At 30.2% G+C, this 20,512-nt stretch overlaps 1 protein-coding gene across 6 annotated transcripts in view; it reads left to right on the top strand.

The window, feature by feature from the left end:
• Window positions 1–1,417: 1,417 nt before the first annotated feature.
• The window catches only part of LOC126773794 (POU domain, class 6, transcription factor 2), a 149,372-nt gene continuing 130,277 nt past the window's right edge, over window positions 1,418–20,512 (top strand). For all 6 annotated transcript variants that reach the window (XM_050494967.1, XM_050494966.1, XM_050494972.1 and 3 more), the window contains exons 1-2: window positions 1,418–1,721; window positions 6,850–6,943. The gene's annotated coding sequence lies outside the window, so the exon portion shown is untranslated. The remainder of the gene's footprint in view (window positions 1,722–6,849; window positions 6,944–20,512) is intronic.

Here is a 20,512-nt window from a genome sequence, read left to right on the forward strand (position 1 = left end):
CAGTAGATGCATAAGTATACCTAAGCAATATTTCTATGCTTTATCATCATCATCATCAGTCTTTTGTCGTCCACTGCTGGACATAGGCCTCTCCAATGGCACGCCACTGAGCTCGGCGCATTTCTATGCAATCTTATGTGTTTTATAACTATTAATAAAAGCCTATTTTTAGTTCTATTTCGACAAATGTATGTAATGTAGCTATGTATACAGGAACAGCCTGTGAATGTCCCACTGCTGGGCTAAGGCCTCCTCTCCCTTTTTGAGGAGAAGGTAGAAGAATGTAGTTATGTGTGTTTATATTTATTCAAGTCAAGTTGTATTAGACTTTTCTATATTATGTATGTTCGGTTTTTACTAATTTTGTTTGTTCGTTCGACATCGTTAATTTTTATACGAACTATTTATGTTAAAATTATAAATTATATTATAATGCTCACGTTCCCGAAGATGACTTCTTAAACTCTGCTAGTAAAGAAGTTTTTTGTAATAACTTTCATTTGTAATTTCACTGTTATAAAGTTCTTATTTTAAGTTATCGTATATTTATGTCCGGTTGTAAATTTCTCTTTGCATTTTATTGGTTTTGTTATTTAAAAAAAAAAACCTTAGCTAAATATTACTCGCATAAAGGCTACGTGCATGGCAGAATAGTGTATTCAAATCGAGTAGTTTGGAGTGGAAATGGCCCACTAAGGTGATGCGCTCGAATCGGCGGCTCGCTCCGATAATGCATTGTCCAGTTACGCGAGCACCCCCGAAAATATAGCATGCGAAAAAACCGTCCTCGCCACCCCCCCGCGTTAATGTCCCCCCACCGCGCACTAAGCTTCTTTTTTTAATACATAACTTTTTTTCAAGATGCATTTTTACATGTTTCGGCCTAAAACTTTACACACCCAGAAGCGCGAGCCGACAGAATCGGTAACGCCTATCGCCTCTCGGATTTCTCGCTCCCGCGCCGCCAGAACGCCGGCCGGACGATAGTGGCGCGAACGAAACAACACGACTCATGCCCGCTGTTGCGTCTTAAACCAAGATTAAGGCTCTATTCCGCTCTTCCAAATATAAATTCTTGTTTGAAACGCATCGTACATCAATATTTGCCTTTGAGACCTAATTCGAATATAGACAAGATATTATGCGTTGTACGCAACTATTAACTATTGTATTACTATTAAAACTGCGACGTCTGAAAGAAGGCGAACGCTATACATCTCACTCTAGCGTCCAGTGCGAAGGCATTCGCGCCACGACAATTGAGTTGAGTTGAATTGAATTGAGTCGGTTAAACTGTAAAAATGGTGCGGGCGGGCATAGCCGCGCGAGAAAGAGACGAACGAAAGGCGGGTTGGCCGAGACCGCTGCCTTCTTCTCCTCGACTTACGCCGAGTCGCGACTAGTGAACGTCAGCGTACTGACGTGGACGGCCGTATACGCGTTCGCCCGTTTCGTTTGACAGCCACAGAAAAAAAAACATTTCGCGCGACTTTTGACAGATAATATAAAACTTTTTAGTGAGTTCGAAAATTGGACAAATTGTATCAGTGTGGTTTATTATTTTCTGAACAAGGAGATATATTTGCAGTGTAATTATTATCGGCTTGGAGTGGCCGTTGAAACGCTATAAAGTGATGAATCAGCGAACGCCGGCTAATTAACAACTGTTCACTGTTACGAAAACAAATTCAAGCACCTCAACGTCTTAATAATTGAACATTGTAAGTACTGAGTTTTTTTTATTTATTCATTTAAACACAAATTTATGTTATTATTATTAAGAATATTATAGAATGCCATACTTATTTCATACATAGTTTTGATTTCCTTTCAAAATTATGTCATTGTTTTATTATAACTTATGAAGTAAGTATGAATATACCCTCCAAAAGCTTAAATTGCTATAATGGGTATTGAAAAAGTTACCAGTTAACCAAAACATATAAAGAAAAAATATAAACACGGACAAATGTAATCAATAATTTAATCATTAATAAATTTAATTAATATATAAAATGTCTCGTGTGAAGATTTAAATAAGGTCCCTCGTAAAAAGTTTCTTATGTTTCGTCAATGTTGAGTAAAAATTTTTTTTTCGAATAAATTTCGTCGGTTTAAAAAAGGAGAGGTGATGTTTTTCGCGATAAAGAGGAAAACTTGTATCTGGGCGGGGCGAAGCGGCAACAGCTGATTGGTTCGGTCCGTCATGTGTTCAGTTTTTCTGTAGGTATTTTTTATACGTTTTTGTTTTCACGTGAAACCCACGCTGTAGTGGAAATTTTAATATGATGTATATAAGAGCTATGTACTGAAGTTAGTGTTGTACGTATTGTTGTCGTACTATTGGATAAAATATTATATAAAATATTATAGATAATAAATCTTTATATAAAATAGTATTCACCAGAAATGCATTTAATTAACGAGTTGTCATTTTTATTTACTAATAAATATGTCAGAATGTTTATTGTAAAATGCGTAAAAAAAAAAGAAATTTTATATTCAATTGTTTGTAAAAATATATATTTATATATATTTTTATACGAACAAAGACTGAAATTCAAGACAATATATATATATATATATATATATATATATATATATATATAAGTAATTAATGAAAAAAATATAAAATATAATGAATATGCAAGATATCTAAATGATTTTTAAAAGTTTTTTTATTCATAAAAATAGTCGTATACTTAATAGATATTTTAGAAAATTTAATAATAACAGTGGCTCAGTGGCGTGCCATTGGAGAGACCTATGTCCAGCCGTGGACGCGAAAAGGGTGATGATGATGATGATGATGAATAGTAACTGAAAAAAAATATATAAAAATATTTAACAATATATTTCCCTAGTATTGTTAACACTGTGATCAAAAAAATGATATCGTGTCTATGGTTAAATGATGTAGAAAAACATATTCAAACGCATAAATAAATTATTCTTTAAAAAAAAACAAGATATTGCCGTATCTGTATATAATACCACATGTATATAATACTTATTTATTGATATTACACACGATTATTAAACAATCGATACGTCCTATAAATAATAAATATCCATTTCATTATTTTTATATGAATTCATAAATTAAATTAAAACATTCCAAAAACAAATTGTAACTTTCAAGAGAAATATTCAATAAAATTAAATAACCATTCAATTTATAAATTATTATTTTATTTTACAAAATAATTTAATTTTAATTTAAATCATGTTCAAATAATCAAAATTGAACTTTGAAAATAGAATTGTTATTAATAAACATTTCAATTAAGAAATAGCAACATCGTTCTATAATACATAGATATGAATAAAAACGATTTGAAATTCAAACCAACAGCCGAACAAAGATCGAAATTTAAATTTTGCAATTCTTTCAAACAATCTTATTCTATTTCTATCTGGTCACATCACAATTCCTCTAAATTCTTCGTTCATTGCGCTTAATTAATATCACACTCGTGAGTCAGAAGCTCGTTTTCATTGCTTTGAATCATTTAATTGTACCACGCCATCCTCTTGACGCGGTGATTGTACCAAAATATAATATTTCATATTATCTTAGATTAGTGCGAAATTAATCTTTTAGAACATCCAAAGTGTAATATTCATATGATGTTTACAATAATTTTTCATTCTACATGTAACTAGACTATTGCTTTGAAATTAAATATGAAGTATTTGATCTGCATGTTTAAAATTATTTAAAGACTTTTTCATGTAATTATTACAATTTATTTTAGAATCAAATAAAATCAAATATAATAACATAATATAGATTTCTGATTTTCTATTTTTTATTAAAATATATATACTTTAAATTAATAAATTTTGTGAATTCAATATTGAATTTATTCCGCGAAGCACTTTATATGAAGTGATAAAAATATTAATTCGTTTCTTGAAAGCAAAAATATTTTACTTCAACAACAAAAAAGAGCGTCACTATATTTATTTACCACACTATATAAAATTATACACTCTAAGCATTGCAAGATCTCGTGGTTATACACATATATTGCATGTAACCAGCATCTCCCTATTTTTTAACTTAAGAACCTAAAAGAAGCAGTAACATCTTACCGTTTTACGACAAACTGAACACCGTCTCGACATCAAGTTTTATAACCGTTCGAACAATTACATCTAATAAGTCCAGTCTTTCCTCTCATTTCCTCGCATTTTTCTGTAACAGACTAGAGTGGGAGAGATAGAGCGACTCCGCTACGCCCATCAATGTCTAATTGCTTTTATTATTTTAAGGCATCGTAATCATTATGGCCGCAATAAAAATTGTAATTACTTCTCATTAGTTCAATTAAGAATTTTCTAGACACGGTATAGTTAATATGTTGATTGCAAACGCACAGCGATGTATTGTTGAGAGAGCGGCATTTTATTGTTATTACGGTAATAACAAGAAAATTTGTCTATGGGTTATATCCTATAGCGATTATAATAATAAATTATATATATTAGATACGGTTTATATCAATCAATATTAATGATCGATACGAAATATGGAACTAATTGTTTATTTTTTATATTGTTGAAATATCTTGAAACGTTTAGAAATCCCACCCTCGATAGCACATAATAGTTTAAAACGCTAAACTAAAGTTAATATTAAGTATCAATATACGCGTATTTATGCAAGTACTCATATATATATATATGTATATATTTTAATGATAAAGTAATTAGACAAGACTAAGCAACTTCTATAAAAAATATCCACTACATAAAATATTAATTTTTTAAATTTCAGATCTATAGCTAAATTTATTAAAATTATAGTAGCATACAGTAAAAAAAAACTTTTACAAATACATGTAATCCATGAAAATCCATTTATAAAACTAAAGCAAATTCAAATAATATTAATATGGAACACTACGCAAACAAATCATTTACATTATAAGTACGAGCGTGAAAAACTTCAAGCGACTTAAGTGAAAAGTTACACGCACGTGGATAACACGTGGCGAGGGAAAAACGCGCAGCCCCGCGCTCGCCTCCCCCGCTCAACTTCCTAAACGAACCGCGGGAAGATACGCGATTGCCAGTTTGAATTGCGAACATGAGCTACGCTTATAAAGCAATCCAATTTATGAAGTTTGAATTTGGAATTGAATAAATTAAATCCAATTTGAAATAAAAATAAAAGCTGATATAATTCAGAAAATAAAAAGGTTCTTGAAATAAATTAAGCACTTCATTTATTATAATTATAAATAGTTTGAAATCTAACGAAACGTAAAATTCAATCCTTTTAAGCTATGAACAAAAAGGTCAAGCTTATTTCAAATAACATGGAGGCTAAAATCTAAGGATTAATGCATTTTTGCATAATCTGTGTGTGTTTTTTTTAACTGATTAATTTATTTTATATACATTTAGATACACTGATTGAAATAGTGATAAATACATAAAATAGTTAAAAAGACCTTGAAAGTTTTATAGGAATTTATGAATCAGTAAAATAAATAATAAAAAAAAAACAAAAAAAACCCCATTTTTCAAATTAAATTCTTAATACAATAATTAAAAGCTTACTAACATCCTTGTCTGACCTCCAGCTAATCGTTTATTTTAAATTAAGTTAATCTCATGATATTACCAAATTAGATTCGCATATTAAAATTAATTTGTTTCCATAAAACATTTTGGATGAGTATAATTAACCAATTATAAAAATTAATTGCGAAATTATTATTTTATAATAAAAAAATAATTAAATATAAAACGAAAATGTCATTTGATACGTTATGGGGAATTGAGTAATTTATAGAGAAATAAATTATTTTTTTAATTATAAATTATTAAGATATTTATTAGATCATTTATTAGGGATGTTGACGCGACAAACATACTTACTTATCTTATATACTTAATAGATACCACAGACTGCTGCCACAGAGTATATAAATCATAGGTTCCATAGTTAGTATCTACGTTGAACTTTTTAAGTACACAGTTTATAAGGCGAAGGAACATAAAATATTGCTTTCTCTTTCGCAAGTGTAGACGTAATAAGGATAACAAGCAAAGACTATTAGGGTACTGGTTAGTGGTTATGTTATATGAGAACTTTACCGTCTTCATTGGTTTAGTGGCTATTTTAAATGGCTGCAGATCCCGAGGTTCTGGATTCAAAATCCGGAAAACCAGAGAAAGAGTTATTGTGTCGAGAAAATTGCGGTAGCAGGTCAAGGGTTGGGACTATTTATATCTTTGTCTTCTGCGCAGTTGTCTCATCTCCGTTGGGAATAGTCACTGTCACTGGACTAGGCCAGGAAAACGTTACGCTGCAATCTAATTACGTTTGATTACCAAAACATATTTAATGCTAACTCTGAGCTAATCTTAACGATAGCTATTCTCACCTTTGGTTAATAACAATAAAATAAAAAATCATTTACGATATAGAGATGGTTTTTTTTTTAATTTATGATTCAACTTTTATGTTCTTCTAGAATATTCTTTGTCTAGATTCGAAATTTATTCGGTCTGTATTTTCACGACGTCTGTTATTTAAAAATTTAAAACAATATTTATATTTTTTTGTATGCAGCAAGTATTTGCTGAGCGCGTCCTTCATCTTTCATTATTCATTATAAAAATAATTAAGAAAATAATATTTAATAACATATTTTTATCAACTTATGAATTTTAAACATTTTTGTTAAAACATTTGATAAATAATAATTAAGTATTATTTTATAAGAAATTACACATATACAGAAAAAAAAAATTTAATTAAGAGTTAAATCTTTCATTGTATGTATTTTTAATCTGTTATAAATGTATTTTTCTTTCTTTTATCTGTGGCAGTCGTGGCGCTAGTCCCGACACGGCGGCAAGCTGTTTTACCCCTACCTGAAAACGTCATCCCTACAAAGGGACTTCCTTTTTGCCAGTGGCTCCGGTAAGTCATAATTTTATTTATGTATTATACACATTTTAAATAACATAATAAGATTATATTTGGTAATATCACATTTTCAAATGTTTTTTTTTGCTGGAATTATTTTAATTAAAATAATGTTTAGTTTTTTTTTTGTGATAATACAATATGTTATTATTATGTAGGTTTATTTAATGATTTAAGTGATTAAAAAATATTGAACAAACATAGCAATAATCTCGAATGTATCCCGTCTTTCTCGGGGAAATCTAATCTTTCTAAAATTACTTAAATTCCAAAACTAGAAAGTACATATAAGTTCATAAATTTTATATATACGAGTAGATAATATAATATATAATAAGATAATTCTTTATTTAGGAAATATTTCATAATGGCAATAAATGAAAACTATAACGAGACACAGACTTCTTGTAAAGCGAAAGGCGTTACGTTCTCTAACCCTCGCTATTCATATATACAAGAACACCAGCTTCTTAAATATAACGCTTAGAGAACTATTTGTTAAAATGTGAAATTAACGATAAGAAGACATATACGATTTATAAATACATTCATAAATGAAATATAACAGAAAAGCTAATTTCTCACTATTTTTACGAATTTCCACAATCATTTTCATATAATTATTATTCATATAAAATTTTGCAGTATTCTGTTGACTATGTTAAAAAAAAGCCGATTCTAGGTATGAAGGTAAAAAATATTGACAAATTTAATCATAAGCAAAAAGAAATAGTAAAAAATATATTTTAATTATATCTTTTTTTTGTTGACGGTAATGAAATTCGAAGAACACACATGTTAACGGTGATTATACTGTCAATGCATAAATTAAACTCACGATAATGATAGTAGAACATCTGTGAAGTATTTCAACTTAATCTCCGGTTATCGTTCCTATAATAGTTAAAAGGGCCTCTGAAGCTATAAAAATTGATGTTAGTTTGTTTGTTCATAAAAATATAATAATAAACATGATTCATGACGCGTCGAGCGAAGTGTTTATTGTTAAAACAATCCAACTATTAAATTTGAACGGAGTAACTTGAGGGATTAAAATGAGCCTCAATTCCAATCTATATATATACAAAGCTGAATGATGTATATATATATATATATATATATATATATATATATATATAAAGGTAGTAGGTAGTAAAGTAGTAAAAAATAAGATTTTTTTAATGAATTTTAATATGGCTTTATTCCATCGTTATATTTAGGAACTTAATTATTATAATCTTATTGCCTTGTAAATATCCTACTGGTGGAAAAAACGAAAATACGTAAACTATAGATATACGGAAATTTCTCTACGTTTCTTCCTAAGTTTTCCAATTAAGATATTTAAGCCCTTTTTTATTGAACACACCGTCACAACGACCACGGTTGCCCTCTGGGCACTTTAAGAAACGTTGAATATTTCTTACACCCTGGGCCGAACAATAGGTATACACGGGTGACACGATATAAGATTTAGATGTATCGGAAAATAAAAAGATAAACACTGAATACATACACCGAAAATATTAATCACTCGAAGCAAACTGGCCTGCAGACCTTACCACCGTTAAATTTAGCACAAGCATAATACGTAACATGCCTAGATTTCTTATACCTTAGTTTGTGATGCTATTTTTTTTTTTATAGAATAGGAAGGCGGACGAGCATATGGGCCACCTGATGGTAAGTGGTCACCAACGCTCTTAGACATTAGCATTGTAAGAAATGTCAACCATCGCTTACATATCCAATGCGCCACCAACCTTGGGAACTAAGATTTTATGTCCCTTGTGCCTGTAATTACACTGGCTCACTCACCCTTCAAACCGGAACACAACAATATCAAGTATTGCTGTTTTGCGGTAGAATATCTGATGAGTGGGTGGTACCTACCCAGACGAGCTTGCACAAAGCCCTACCACCAGTAAACTAACGTGGGTTTCAAAATAAAAATGGCAAGAAATGTGGTAGGTTCATGTTGGGGGTGTTCAAGTCTGTGAATGGGGTATCTTATGCAATTAAAACGACTCTAAACGTCCATATAATTGGATGTCAAGCAATGATAATAGCTTGAACACTTGACACAATTTTCGATTAACCTACTTAAAAACAGGAAGGTGCGTTCGCGTCCGTAAATTTCTTATTACCACATTATGTCACCAACAAAAATAAAATAAAATATAAAAAAAAAAATTATGACTCATAAATCTTATTGACGATAACTAATACGAATCAGTTAATGTCATAATAAAAATACAGCAAAATGAAAAATAAAAATTACAATTCAGTAAAGTTCAGTGAAAACTGGAGAAGAAACGTAAATCGATTTTCGAACAAATGCATAGACAGACTTAACAATATAAAAATTCAAATAGAAAATTGAAGTATTTAATTGATCATAAAAATGATTTATATCGAATAAAAATGACTCATGTTATCCCTGAATGACGTTAGCGTTTAGTTATTACGATTAGCCAAATTCAGAGTTGTTAAGAACAATTGTTTATATAGAGTATCCAGCTACGCTACATCGCAGCCGACGCGATTAGATCGCCTCCGAGAACCGCTCATAAATCCCAAACACAACCGCTCTGTTTAGTTTGGAAGCTCCCATCCCAGTAATTATACGATAATTCATACTTTAATAAATACTAATAAATCGTTCCCACACCGCCGCATTATCAACTATTACACGATGTAATTACAGACAATAAATTACCAAATAATACATCAATCAGATGTGTTATATATATATTTTTTAATTTTTTTTTTTTTTATCATCGGACGGCAGGCAATTTTATTAAAATTATATGCCAGTTAAATTGGGGTAGCTCGAGGCTAAGTCGGAACTTAATTATATAGGTAATGTTTAATGATACATCCTTATAATAAGCTACCTGATGTTCACGGCGCGTATAAATCAAATATTTCATTAAAATTGGAATCGCTCTCCCAACCCTTCATTCGGATACTGTTATTAGGGACGGTGGGACTGTTCGCGAAACGTCTGGAAACGTAAGAGTCTACACTTCGATGAAAATAGCATTAACGTGGTGACGTTGATGAATGGGATCGATTTAGCGCGTGCATAATTATCTTTTTACGAACCCTATTTAACTTTAATCCAAGGATTTTTAATTAATTCGAAATTAGATGATTCAGTCGTTTGCTTGTGGCAAATTGCGGTCTTATTTTATTTTTTTGGCTTCAATAAAAATACTACATTTAACACACTTCAGTGTTAAGTAAAATTAAATGTTTTTTTTTATTCGGTCACACGGTCTTGCTATTACGAAAAATATCAAGTTATAACTGATACATTTGAAAATAGAATGACATCTAAACTTTTAATTTAATTATGGAATGGTATGATATTAACGTCTTAAAAATAGAACATCTGACTCGAGTAAAATGAAATGGGTATTATTGAAATGTAACACATTTTTTTATTAAAAACAAATAACGGCTATTTGTGATAATTTATTTCCGAAAATAGAACAAAATAATAACACTAAATTGCGATATAAAAACAATATGTAAAAAATTCACCTGAATAACAATACATATTTCAATGAATACAAGTAAAAGTGCATACAGTTTTTGCTAATTCGTTTCCCGACGTGGCCCGCGCAGTGTTGAACGTCGCCTCGGGCGGTACGGTCTGCATAAAAACTAATATGAAATTTTCTGTCAAATTTAATTATTACTATTTTCACTGCTTTTAAACAACATTATCATATATTCGAGAATTTATGTAATCAAAGTTTAAATTTTTAGTTTTATTTAATAATAATAATGATATTAAAAAAAAGTTTTTATATCTACAAAAACAAAAATTAAAACAAAATTTAAGTTCAGTGCAAACTACATTTATAATCAATATGCGTGAACGGAGTTTTTTCAAATTAGATTTTCATTAAAATAAACCATTATGTAATAAATATATTTTAATCAAACTAGTGCACAATAATTACTAGATCACTTTATCACATGCGTTGTAGCCACAACCGAGGCAGTCTCATCACCTGGAGCGATAATTGTCATAAAAACTAGAAGCGGGCTTAGTAATAAATTGTATAACTGACTTTATTGATAACTTATACTTTAGATATAAAATAATAAAAAAATGGTTTGATAACTTAAGTATATACTACATGAAGTAAATTTGAATTCAGTTTAATCTTAATTATTTTCACGAATAGCACTATTATTTAAAAAAAATATGTCTTATATTTATATTCAATTTTCAAAAGCACATTGTTTCTAATTTTTCTAATAGTAATAAAATAAAATATATAATATTTTTTAATAGTAATAATAAAATAAATATATTATTAACTTCGTTGCTGTCCCTACATTCAGAGCGACCTTGGTTGTAATAGAGTGTTTTGTATTTTCAATTAAGCTAAGTGCATTGGCTTTTTAATTACGCCAATATTTGCTTTTTTAAACTTCACTTTATTTAACGATTAGTCTAAGTTTAAATAGTTTTAACAAAATGTTACGTGTAAGCGCTAACTACGGACTTGATACGGCTTTTTGCATTTAATTAATTGGCTTTGATTTTCTAAGTGTTGAGAAAAAAAACAGCTCATGATTTTCCCAAGGCTGAGTTTCTCTCGCTATACAGAAATGTCTGGAGCTTATTCCACCACGCTCCATTGAGGGTGGTACTGGTGGTAGGGCTTTGTGCAAGCCCGTCTGGGTAGGTACCACCCACTCATCAGATATTCTACCGCAAAACAGCAATACTTGATATTGTTGTGTTCCGGTTTGAAGGGTGAGTGAGCCAGTGTAATTACAGGCACAAGGGACATAAAATCTTAGTTCCCAAGGTTGGTGGCGCATTGGCTATAAGCGATGGTTGACATTTCTTACAATGCCAATGTCTAAGGGCGTTTGGTGACCACTTACCATCAGGTGGCCCAAATGCTCGTCCACCTTCCTATTCTATAAAAAAAAAAAGGGTCGATGGACACTGTCAGTCAATATTTCGCCCGACACATGAGTTTTATCTCACGATGTTTCCCTACACTGTTGACCACGAGATGAATTATAAACAAAAATAAAGTACATAAAAACTCTTCAGTGCTTGCCCGTATTCGAATCTGTATCTTCGATTAAGATCCACGTGTGCTACGCATCGCTTCATCTCTTCTCCAGAAGAGATAAATTGGTTATTATATATTAGAAATTTGAACATTAAGAAATATTTGATTTGAAAGTTAAATAACAAACTCAACCCTTCAGACATATTTCGGCTACTAAGGCTGTTCTTGACGAAACCAAGTGTGTGAGAGATATTTTAGCACAAGTGTGTGCGCAAACACAAGTGTACTCTTTACCTTGTCTCCAGCTAGTTATTTTGCTTTACGTCCTTTTATAACTTACCCCTACTTAATTAAATATTAAAAGAAATCTTACACACTTAGCTTTCCTATGTAATAGATTGCGTAATATAAATATTTGATACATAACATAAAATAGTTGACGAATTTGTTCAATTAACAAAATTACTTTTTTTGTTAAGATGAATAGGATAAAATGCCCCCATGGTAATTTTAATTTAGTGCGTATTGTAATTCGATGTTACAATTAGCTAACTACGCGGAAGGAGGCACTCGATTTTAAATTGGTTAAATTTATAACTATAAACGGGGGCAGGTTTAGACAATCATTACAAGAGGTCGCTTCCTTTTATTTTCATTACATAATATAAGTAACAGAGGTGATGAAGTGGTAAAACGCCGCTGTTTATTTCCCACGGATTCACGGTTCAAAATATTACGTCATATTTTGTTGAAAATATATAATTATTTCATTCTGAACAATAAAATATAAATTGAATTTAATATATGGCTTTAAGTACAAATGTAACGATGTTCAATACCAGGGAAATTGGGATAAGAGTATCCACCACGAAGCAGCAATATTTAGTATTGTTGTGTTCCGGTTTGAATGCTGATTGAGCCAGTCTACTGGCACAAGGGATATAACATCTTAGTTAGGTTTGTAAGCATTGGTCATTACCAATACTAACACTCATAGACATTCTATGAGTGTTGGTTTACTTACCATCACCTAAATTAATAAAAAAACTTTGGACCTAACGCAACAGTCATCAAAATCGGTTCAAAAACAAAAGCGTCTTACCGAACATACATAAAAAATATTTGTTTAAATAAAATTAAGGACCACCTTTTTTTAAGACGATTAAAAATAATCGCTTTTCAATTGTTTTTTTTTATAATATAGGTAGGCGGATGAGCATATGGGCCACCTGATGGTAAGTGGTCACCAACGCCTATAGACATTGGCATTAAAAGAAATGTTAACCATCGTTTACATCGCCAATGCGCCACCAACCTTCGCAACTAATATGTATAATATATTCTGTCTATTTTTTTAATTTAAATGCATTTACAGTTATAATAACCTCTTTTAAAATAACAGATATTTTATACATGTAATAAATTCAGCACTAAATTAAAAGTATTTACAAAATTTTAGCTGCCTCGATTCGATACCACTGGCTTAAAATTTAAATATATGATTTGACCCATACATGCTCACAAATAAAATAGGATGATGAATTGAATGTTAGGACGCAATATAAATGCTCATCAAATAAATAATAAAGCAGTAAAAAGAGTACGTTTGTTATTGTACATTGAATAAATTTACCAAAAGAACACTGCGCGATAAACGAATACACGAAAATGCATTTGTTTAATACCTTTATAAAACGGACTTTCACACGAACGAATTCACAGTCACCAGCTAGTATGAAATAAGTATATACAAATGGTATCATTTAAAATATTATCAAATCATTTTTTAAATAAATCAACTTAACCAATAAATAAACATATTAATATATCTGTGCTTTTAAAAAGAACGGCATTTTAATATTTTAAATTTCAAAAACTCTTAATAAGTATAAAGATAAACCGGTGAAAAAATCATAATAATTGATCATGTATTATATGGAAAATCGTCTATACGTATATACTTCTGCCTCGTTGGACTAGTGGCTAGATAAAAGACTGCAGGTCCTGGGTTCAAACACCAGGTCCGGCCAGTAAAGGTTATTGTGATATTCTATTAAAGTTCCTCAGTAGCAGCCCGTAGTCTGGAAGTTAAAAGTGTGTACATTCCCGTGCCTCGAAAAACACGTAAAGCCGTTAGTCCTACGCCTGAACTCTTTCCGGTCGTGTCGAATTGCCGTCCCATCGGATTATGAGAGCGAGGGTGTGATAAGTCCTGCGTAGTTGGCTAATCTGTCTTGCGATTGACTGCCGTGGCCGAAAGCATCAAGAAAGACAGCATTATCATATGAAAAAAAATCACGTATTCAAGAGCATAGTAGACGAGACGTTCTTTTTTTAATCCGTTAAGAAAAATCATTAACTTTAAGGACGTTTGTCAAAATATATGCAAATAAAACAAAATGATTGTTGCACGTTTATAATATACGAATCTTTTGTCATAAGTGCTCCCTCGGACGCTAATAATTATTAAATTTAAATATGTCTAATTTATTAAATATTGTTATCTCTGAGTCGTGGAATAAAGGAGCATATCAACTTTTGAATATTTCATGCTTTACGACCGCTATTAAGCAGTAATAAAGTATATTATAATATTTCTTTATCTCATACTAATTAAGGTGCCGCGAGGTCGTGCAGTGCATTTAGCGTTATTTTCCAAAGCGCTTTTATTATTGAAATAATTTGCGTCATTAGATTGCTTAAGAATATATGTGTGGATACGAAAAATAGTATTTATGAGAATTATGTCTCACTGTGGTTTTGCTAGATTAATATCGAATATAATTATTTAATTATCCATTACGTATATACATATATACAAATCACAACAGACGTTTTGTGTATTTGGTTTAACTTTTTAATATTTGCCTACATCTTTTTATTTCAAGCCATATCACAATCGATTATTTTTGTTCGTGACTTTATATTGTCACTTGCATTTATTACGTTTTAAAATGTATAAATACAGAGATTAAAAAGTGATCGGAACTTGATTTTAACTGGGTAGGTCATTACCGTTCTTTTTTGCTTTAACTAAATTTTGAAATTGGATGCTTATTTTCAAATTTTCATCGAAATATTTGACGTGACAACACTAAAGTTGTAAATTTTTTTTACAGCTCAAATGGAATTAAAAAAATGGCAATAACTAATAGAAAAAAATAATTGCAACGCTACATATGTAACGTTTGGATAAAACTATTCAGACGCAATAAGAAATAAAGTGTAATTTGATATTTTACTTTGGCTTTTATATAACATTATATTTTAGGTTTATTAAATGATTTCTGTAATAAATTTCATATATATTATTATTAATTAATCTGATGATTTTAGTGTAGAAATTTACGATTAGAAAGTATAATTATAGTCTTAATGAGATATCTAAACGGTTATGCATTTATATATCTAGATTATATGCAGATGTTAAAGTAAACCAGAATGTACTTTCATATCAATTAGACGGTCAGTGTTATTTATGCTATGAATTCGCGTAAAAACTAATTTTTCAATATAAAATATTTACACGATCGTATAATATTTAGAAAATTTTACATACACAAGACCAAGATCTCGAAAACCCAGAATTTTTTACCAAATTATAACGATAAAATAAATGAAAGTTTTTGTACAATACGGATTTAGTTAATCTTTTGAAAGACGGGCAGATTTTTTTTAATCAAATACGATTTCATTTTCACGCACTCTTTAAATTAGACTATGCGACAGAGAAACAAGAATCTCTTAAAATTTCACCCTTAATCCTTATTAAACAATACCTATACAATAAAAAATAAAAATTTAAAATAACTTCACAATCTGACATAACATAGCGTTGAAGATATATTTTGTAGCTTTAAACATTAACGTATACGTGCTTGACGGTGAAGGAAAACATCGTGAGGAAACCTGCATGTGTCGAATTTCACTGAAATTCTGCCACGTGTGTATTTCACCAACCCGCATTGGAGCAGCGTTATGAAATAAGCTCCAAACCTTCTCCTCAAAAAGGGAGAGGAGGCCTTAGCCCAGCAGTGGGACATTCACAGGCTGTTACTGTTTACTGTTACTGTATTAGATTAGCTGTTTAGTACAGAGTATATTCATTGCAAGTGTATCTGTGAGTTTTAATAGCTTTCATCTTTTAAGTTTTTATTATTTAGCTATACTGTAAGAATAAACTCGAAACTCGGAACACGTTCGTGAAATATCCGAAAGTTTTTTTTTTATAGAATAGGAAGGCGGACGAGCATACGGGCCACCTGATGGTAAGTCACCAACGCCTATAGGCATTGGCATTGTAAGAAATGTGCCATTTGATATGTGCCATTCAATCTAATAAATATAACACTTTTAATACTTAAAAGATACACGCACTAAATCAACACATATAACGACAGTGACGTGTAATTCGTTATAGTTAGTATGAAATCAAGTGAGTTATTAAAAAGCTGGTGACGAGTGTGAAACTGTTTTTTTGTTACAAATTTTTCACTCAAATTCGACTTTGAAATAAAATTTCGCTGAAAGAATAACCTGATAGAATAATTTACGGTTCTATAATATGAAGTCGTATGTAAAGTTAGATGTTTGTCACTCTACATTGAATCATTATTAAACCAGACGGTCAACAAACTGAGCCTCTTCACTTGAATAAAAATAAGGCATTCGAACACCGTTGAATTGTACAAAATAAAATTACATATGTAGAAAATTTAAGACAATTACGATATGGTTCGTAAACATTTGTATATGATGTGCTACCAAATTAACTTCTAATTTAGGTGTTTATTACAATAACAGGGTTAATTAAGTAATTAATAGCTCATTAGCGGACAATATATGATGACATCAGACGCATAATATGTATTAAAATGTTATTTAATAATCTCGATGCGGTTATGTATGTTTCTGTGTATTGTCGTTGTAATTTAGTATCAAAGTTATATAAGATCTGAAAATAATAATAATAATAATAAATACTACAATGTATGTATATTCAAATTGAAGGAGATATAAACAAACCTTAGTATTATATTTCATGCTAGATTTGCTAAAAACTCAGCAATGCTATTGTGTAAGAAATCGCTTAAATTCTCGCCCGTGAAATGTTGATAACCGACTTTTGGAAATTTCAAGAAAACACGTATCAAAATAATAATTTTGATACGTGTTTTCTTGAAATGTTGTAATTATTATAGTCAATGTCCCATATCAGTTTCTAACATTTCGCGACCGTTTTCTGCGTTTCAAGTTTGTTCTTACAGAATAGCCATACTGTTATGTTATTTATAATACAACACTGTTCTATTTAACTACTTTTTTCCACTTTAATTTTAGTAGTTCCGATATCAACTTCGTCTCGCCAATTTTTCGCGAATTCATATTATTCAAGATCTTGCACAATGATATCGTGTCAATTCATGTCAATTATTTGTCTTTACTCTTTGTGGTTGGAATATGCTATAGGAAATAAGGCACCTTTTGTTTTTATTAGTACGGTGACGTCACATACAAACATTCCCACGCACACAAACTCGGGCTCTTACGTATTAAGCACTTATTATTTATACATTTTTTTTTATATATTTTAGGAAGGCAGACTACAAAATGAGCTTGATGATGGTCTCCGACGCCCATAGATATTGGAACTGTAAGAAATATAAAATACTCCTATTAAATTATGTACTTTTGTCAACATCGACGTGCTGGCGCAGACTGGATCTATGATATGCCCTTTGGTCTTGTGATAACGTACTGCCTCAATCAGTAGAGTCAGCAATACAAAGTTTTATTAGGTCGCGTCTGAAAGTCAATACCACTGGTAAATATATGATGATGTACCATAATGAGTACATATATGAACTTCTAGTTTTCGCCCGCACGTTAGGTCAGGTGTTATATATAAAGCTTATGTCCTTCCTTGGCGTACACGCTTGCTTCACACCAATTTTCACCAAAATAGCTTCATTAGTTTAACCGTGAAAGCGTAACAGACAAATAGACAAAGTTACTTTCGTATTTATAATATTAGTATAGTTATCTAGATTATCTAGTAGATAGTCTTAAAAATTGCTGTTTAATTTTGATACTTAAAGTTGTAGAGAATTGATCCTTATAACGATATTTCATATTATATTGGAAGTGAAATGAAATCATGACTTGTAAAATATTGAAAATAGATTATTCCAATTACACAGTAAGTATTCTATCCACGTGCGATGAAGGAAAACGTCGCTAAGAAATCTTCAGATTTCGGATGTAATTACTACACTTACATATACTTACGTCCATTATTATTCTCCCATTATGGCCAACGTCTTGGTATGGGCTCATATTCGTCTCTTTAAAAAGATCTTGCTTAGCAGCTTACATTCATAGGCTATGATCTACTTCATATATACTAGAAATCAATCTGTATTGTCGTAATCATAAAATAAAAAGAAATAAACACTATTACTTTATTAATAGAATCGAAGTTAAAACGAAACGAATTTAAAACGGATTAAACGTCAGGAAAGCTACATTATTATAACTGTTTTTAATGTTTATTATTTTTAATTAATAAACATTAATATTTATCGTTTAATTTATATCGATGACGTAACGTAATTTTATTATTTCTTAATTTGTTCTTGAATTGAATGCTAGCGAAATGAACTTTAATATTAACGAGGCTTTGTAGGTTTACTGGAGCCATTATTTCTTTTTCTCTGTCATAGCCTAAACTATACTATGTGTATAGACTAAAATTTGACGTAAAACCTCCATTTTGTAATTCGTTTTGTTTTTCAGGTTGATAATCTTAAACTTCAATTTATCAACGTCGATCAATATGGAAACTCGTTATGATACATTAATTATCAAACAACGGCGGTTATTGCTAACTATACATTTAAAATTTATAATAATTTTTATCTTGTCAAATAAATTGTTGCCAGGATAATAAATATAATGTCTGTTCAACGTAGTCGCGGGTAAGACATACAGTTTCTTATACTTATTCTACGATTATATATTTCAATACATCAAAACTGTATTCTCTTTGAAGATTTCCTACAAAATAATAACAAGAAAAATTCCGAAATAAATTTCGTTTTAATATTAATTTTATACTTTTGCAATTTCATTAACATTAAAATACATTTTCCATACTAAATGAACCTTTAATAAATGTTGCCAAACGTAAAATTGTTTAAGAGTTGTAATTTTGGACATGAAAAAAACATGCAATTTGAAATTAAAATCGCTAATGACTTTAACCATTAAGTTAATCATTTTAATTAGAAGTTGGCGTTCGTTTGCGTTTGTAACGCTTTTTTGTTAAGACTAGGGCTTGTATTATCGAAGCGACGATTCCGCCTTAAAACATTAAGCACGTGTTACAATGCTTCTTAAGTAAAGAACGAATAACAAACCCCATAACTAAGACGGCGATGTATAATAATTGTATTAAAAGGTTACCTGCGTAAATCTAAAGATATCAGAATTAGTTTCGGTGAGTGTACATTAGTAAACGTACTAAAGCAAATGGTATTTTATTTTATAGGTCACAGAGATCATTTTCATTTAATGTTCTTGATTTAAATTATTATTATTATAAGCCTGAACTTCGTAGTATTGTGTCTAATTTCAAAGCGATTATCACTTATTATATTTTTATAAATAAATAGCTAAATATATAATATGAAATGAGTGAGTAAACTATATTAGACATACAGCTATATATAACTATGGATGTATATATTTTATTTTGTACATAAAAAAATAGATTTTGTATGATTGTTCGTCTCTTCCTCTTAGTAATTTGACTATTTTTTTTACTTTGGTGGGTTTGAATAAGTCTCTTCAAGTGGTACGCATGCCTTTTAAGCTTATTTCTCTTTTTTTCTTTAATTTGTATCCACTTTATTTGCAGTACGTATACGCGTTAACTAAATAGGTATTGCGATATATACGATTCGTATTTATGTTTTATGTCTAGTTGTGATTCCCTTGGGTATACCCCTTTCAGTAGTCGTACTATAGTCAGTCAGTTTAGTAAAATTACTAAACCAATATTCATAAAACTTTCACTTAGAATTTAGTTTATAACATTATTATATAAGTATAATAATAGTAATATAAATTAATATATATATATATATATATATATATATATATATATATATACATAACAATACATCGGTTAACTTAAAAGTTATATAATGGTAAGCATCAAAATTGCGTATCACTGGGAATCGGTTAATACGTTTTTACAACGACAGAGATAGGAGGAATTCTCACAGAACAGCATTGAAGGACGTCATCAAAAAATATATCGTATAAAGCTCCTTAGTCGTAATGTTGCAAACCTTGCTGCAGCTTTTTGTTTTATAAATAAAATTATAGCAGGAAGTGAAGGTTCCTTAGTAACACATTTTAATTATTAATTTATGTTTATTTTATTTTAAATCTTAATTGATCTTATATAAAACAATCATTAACGAATATTATGAAAGCCATTCATAAC

This window comes from Nymphalis io, chromosome 15 (genome assembly GCF_905147045.1).
Source record: "Nymphalis io chromosome 15, ilAglIoxx1.1, whole genome shotgun sequence".
Taxonomy (NCBI): Eukaryota; Metazoa; Arthropoda; class Insecta; order Lepidoptera; family Nymphalidae; genus Nymphalis; species Nymphalis io.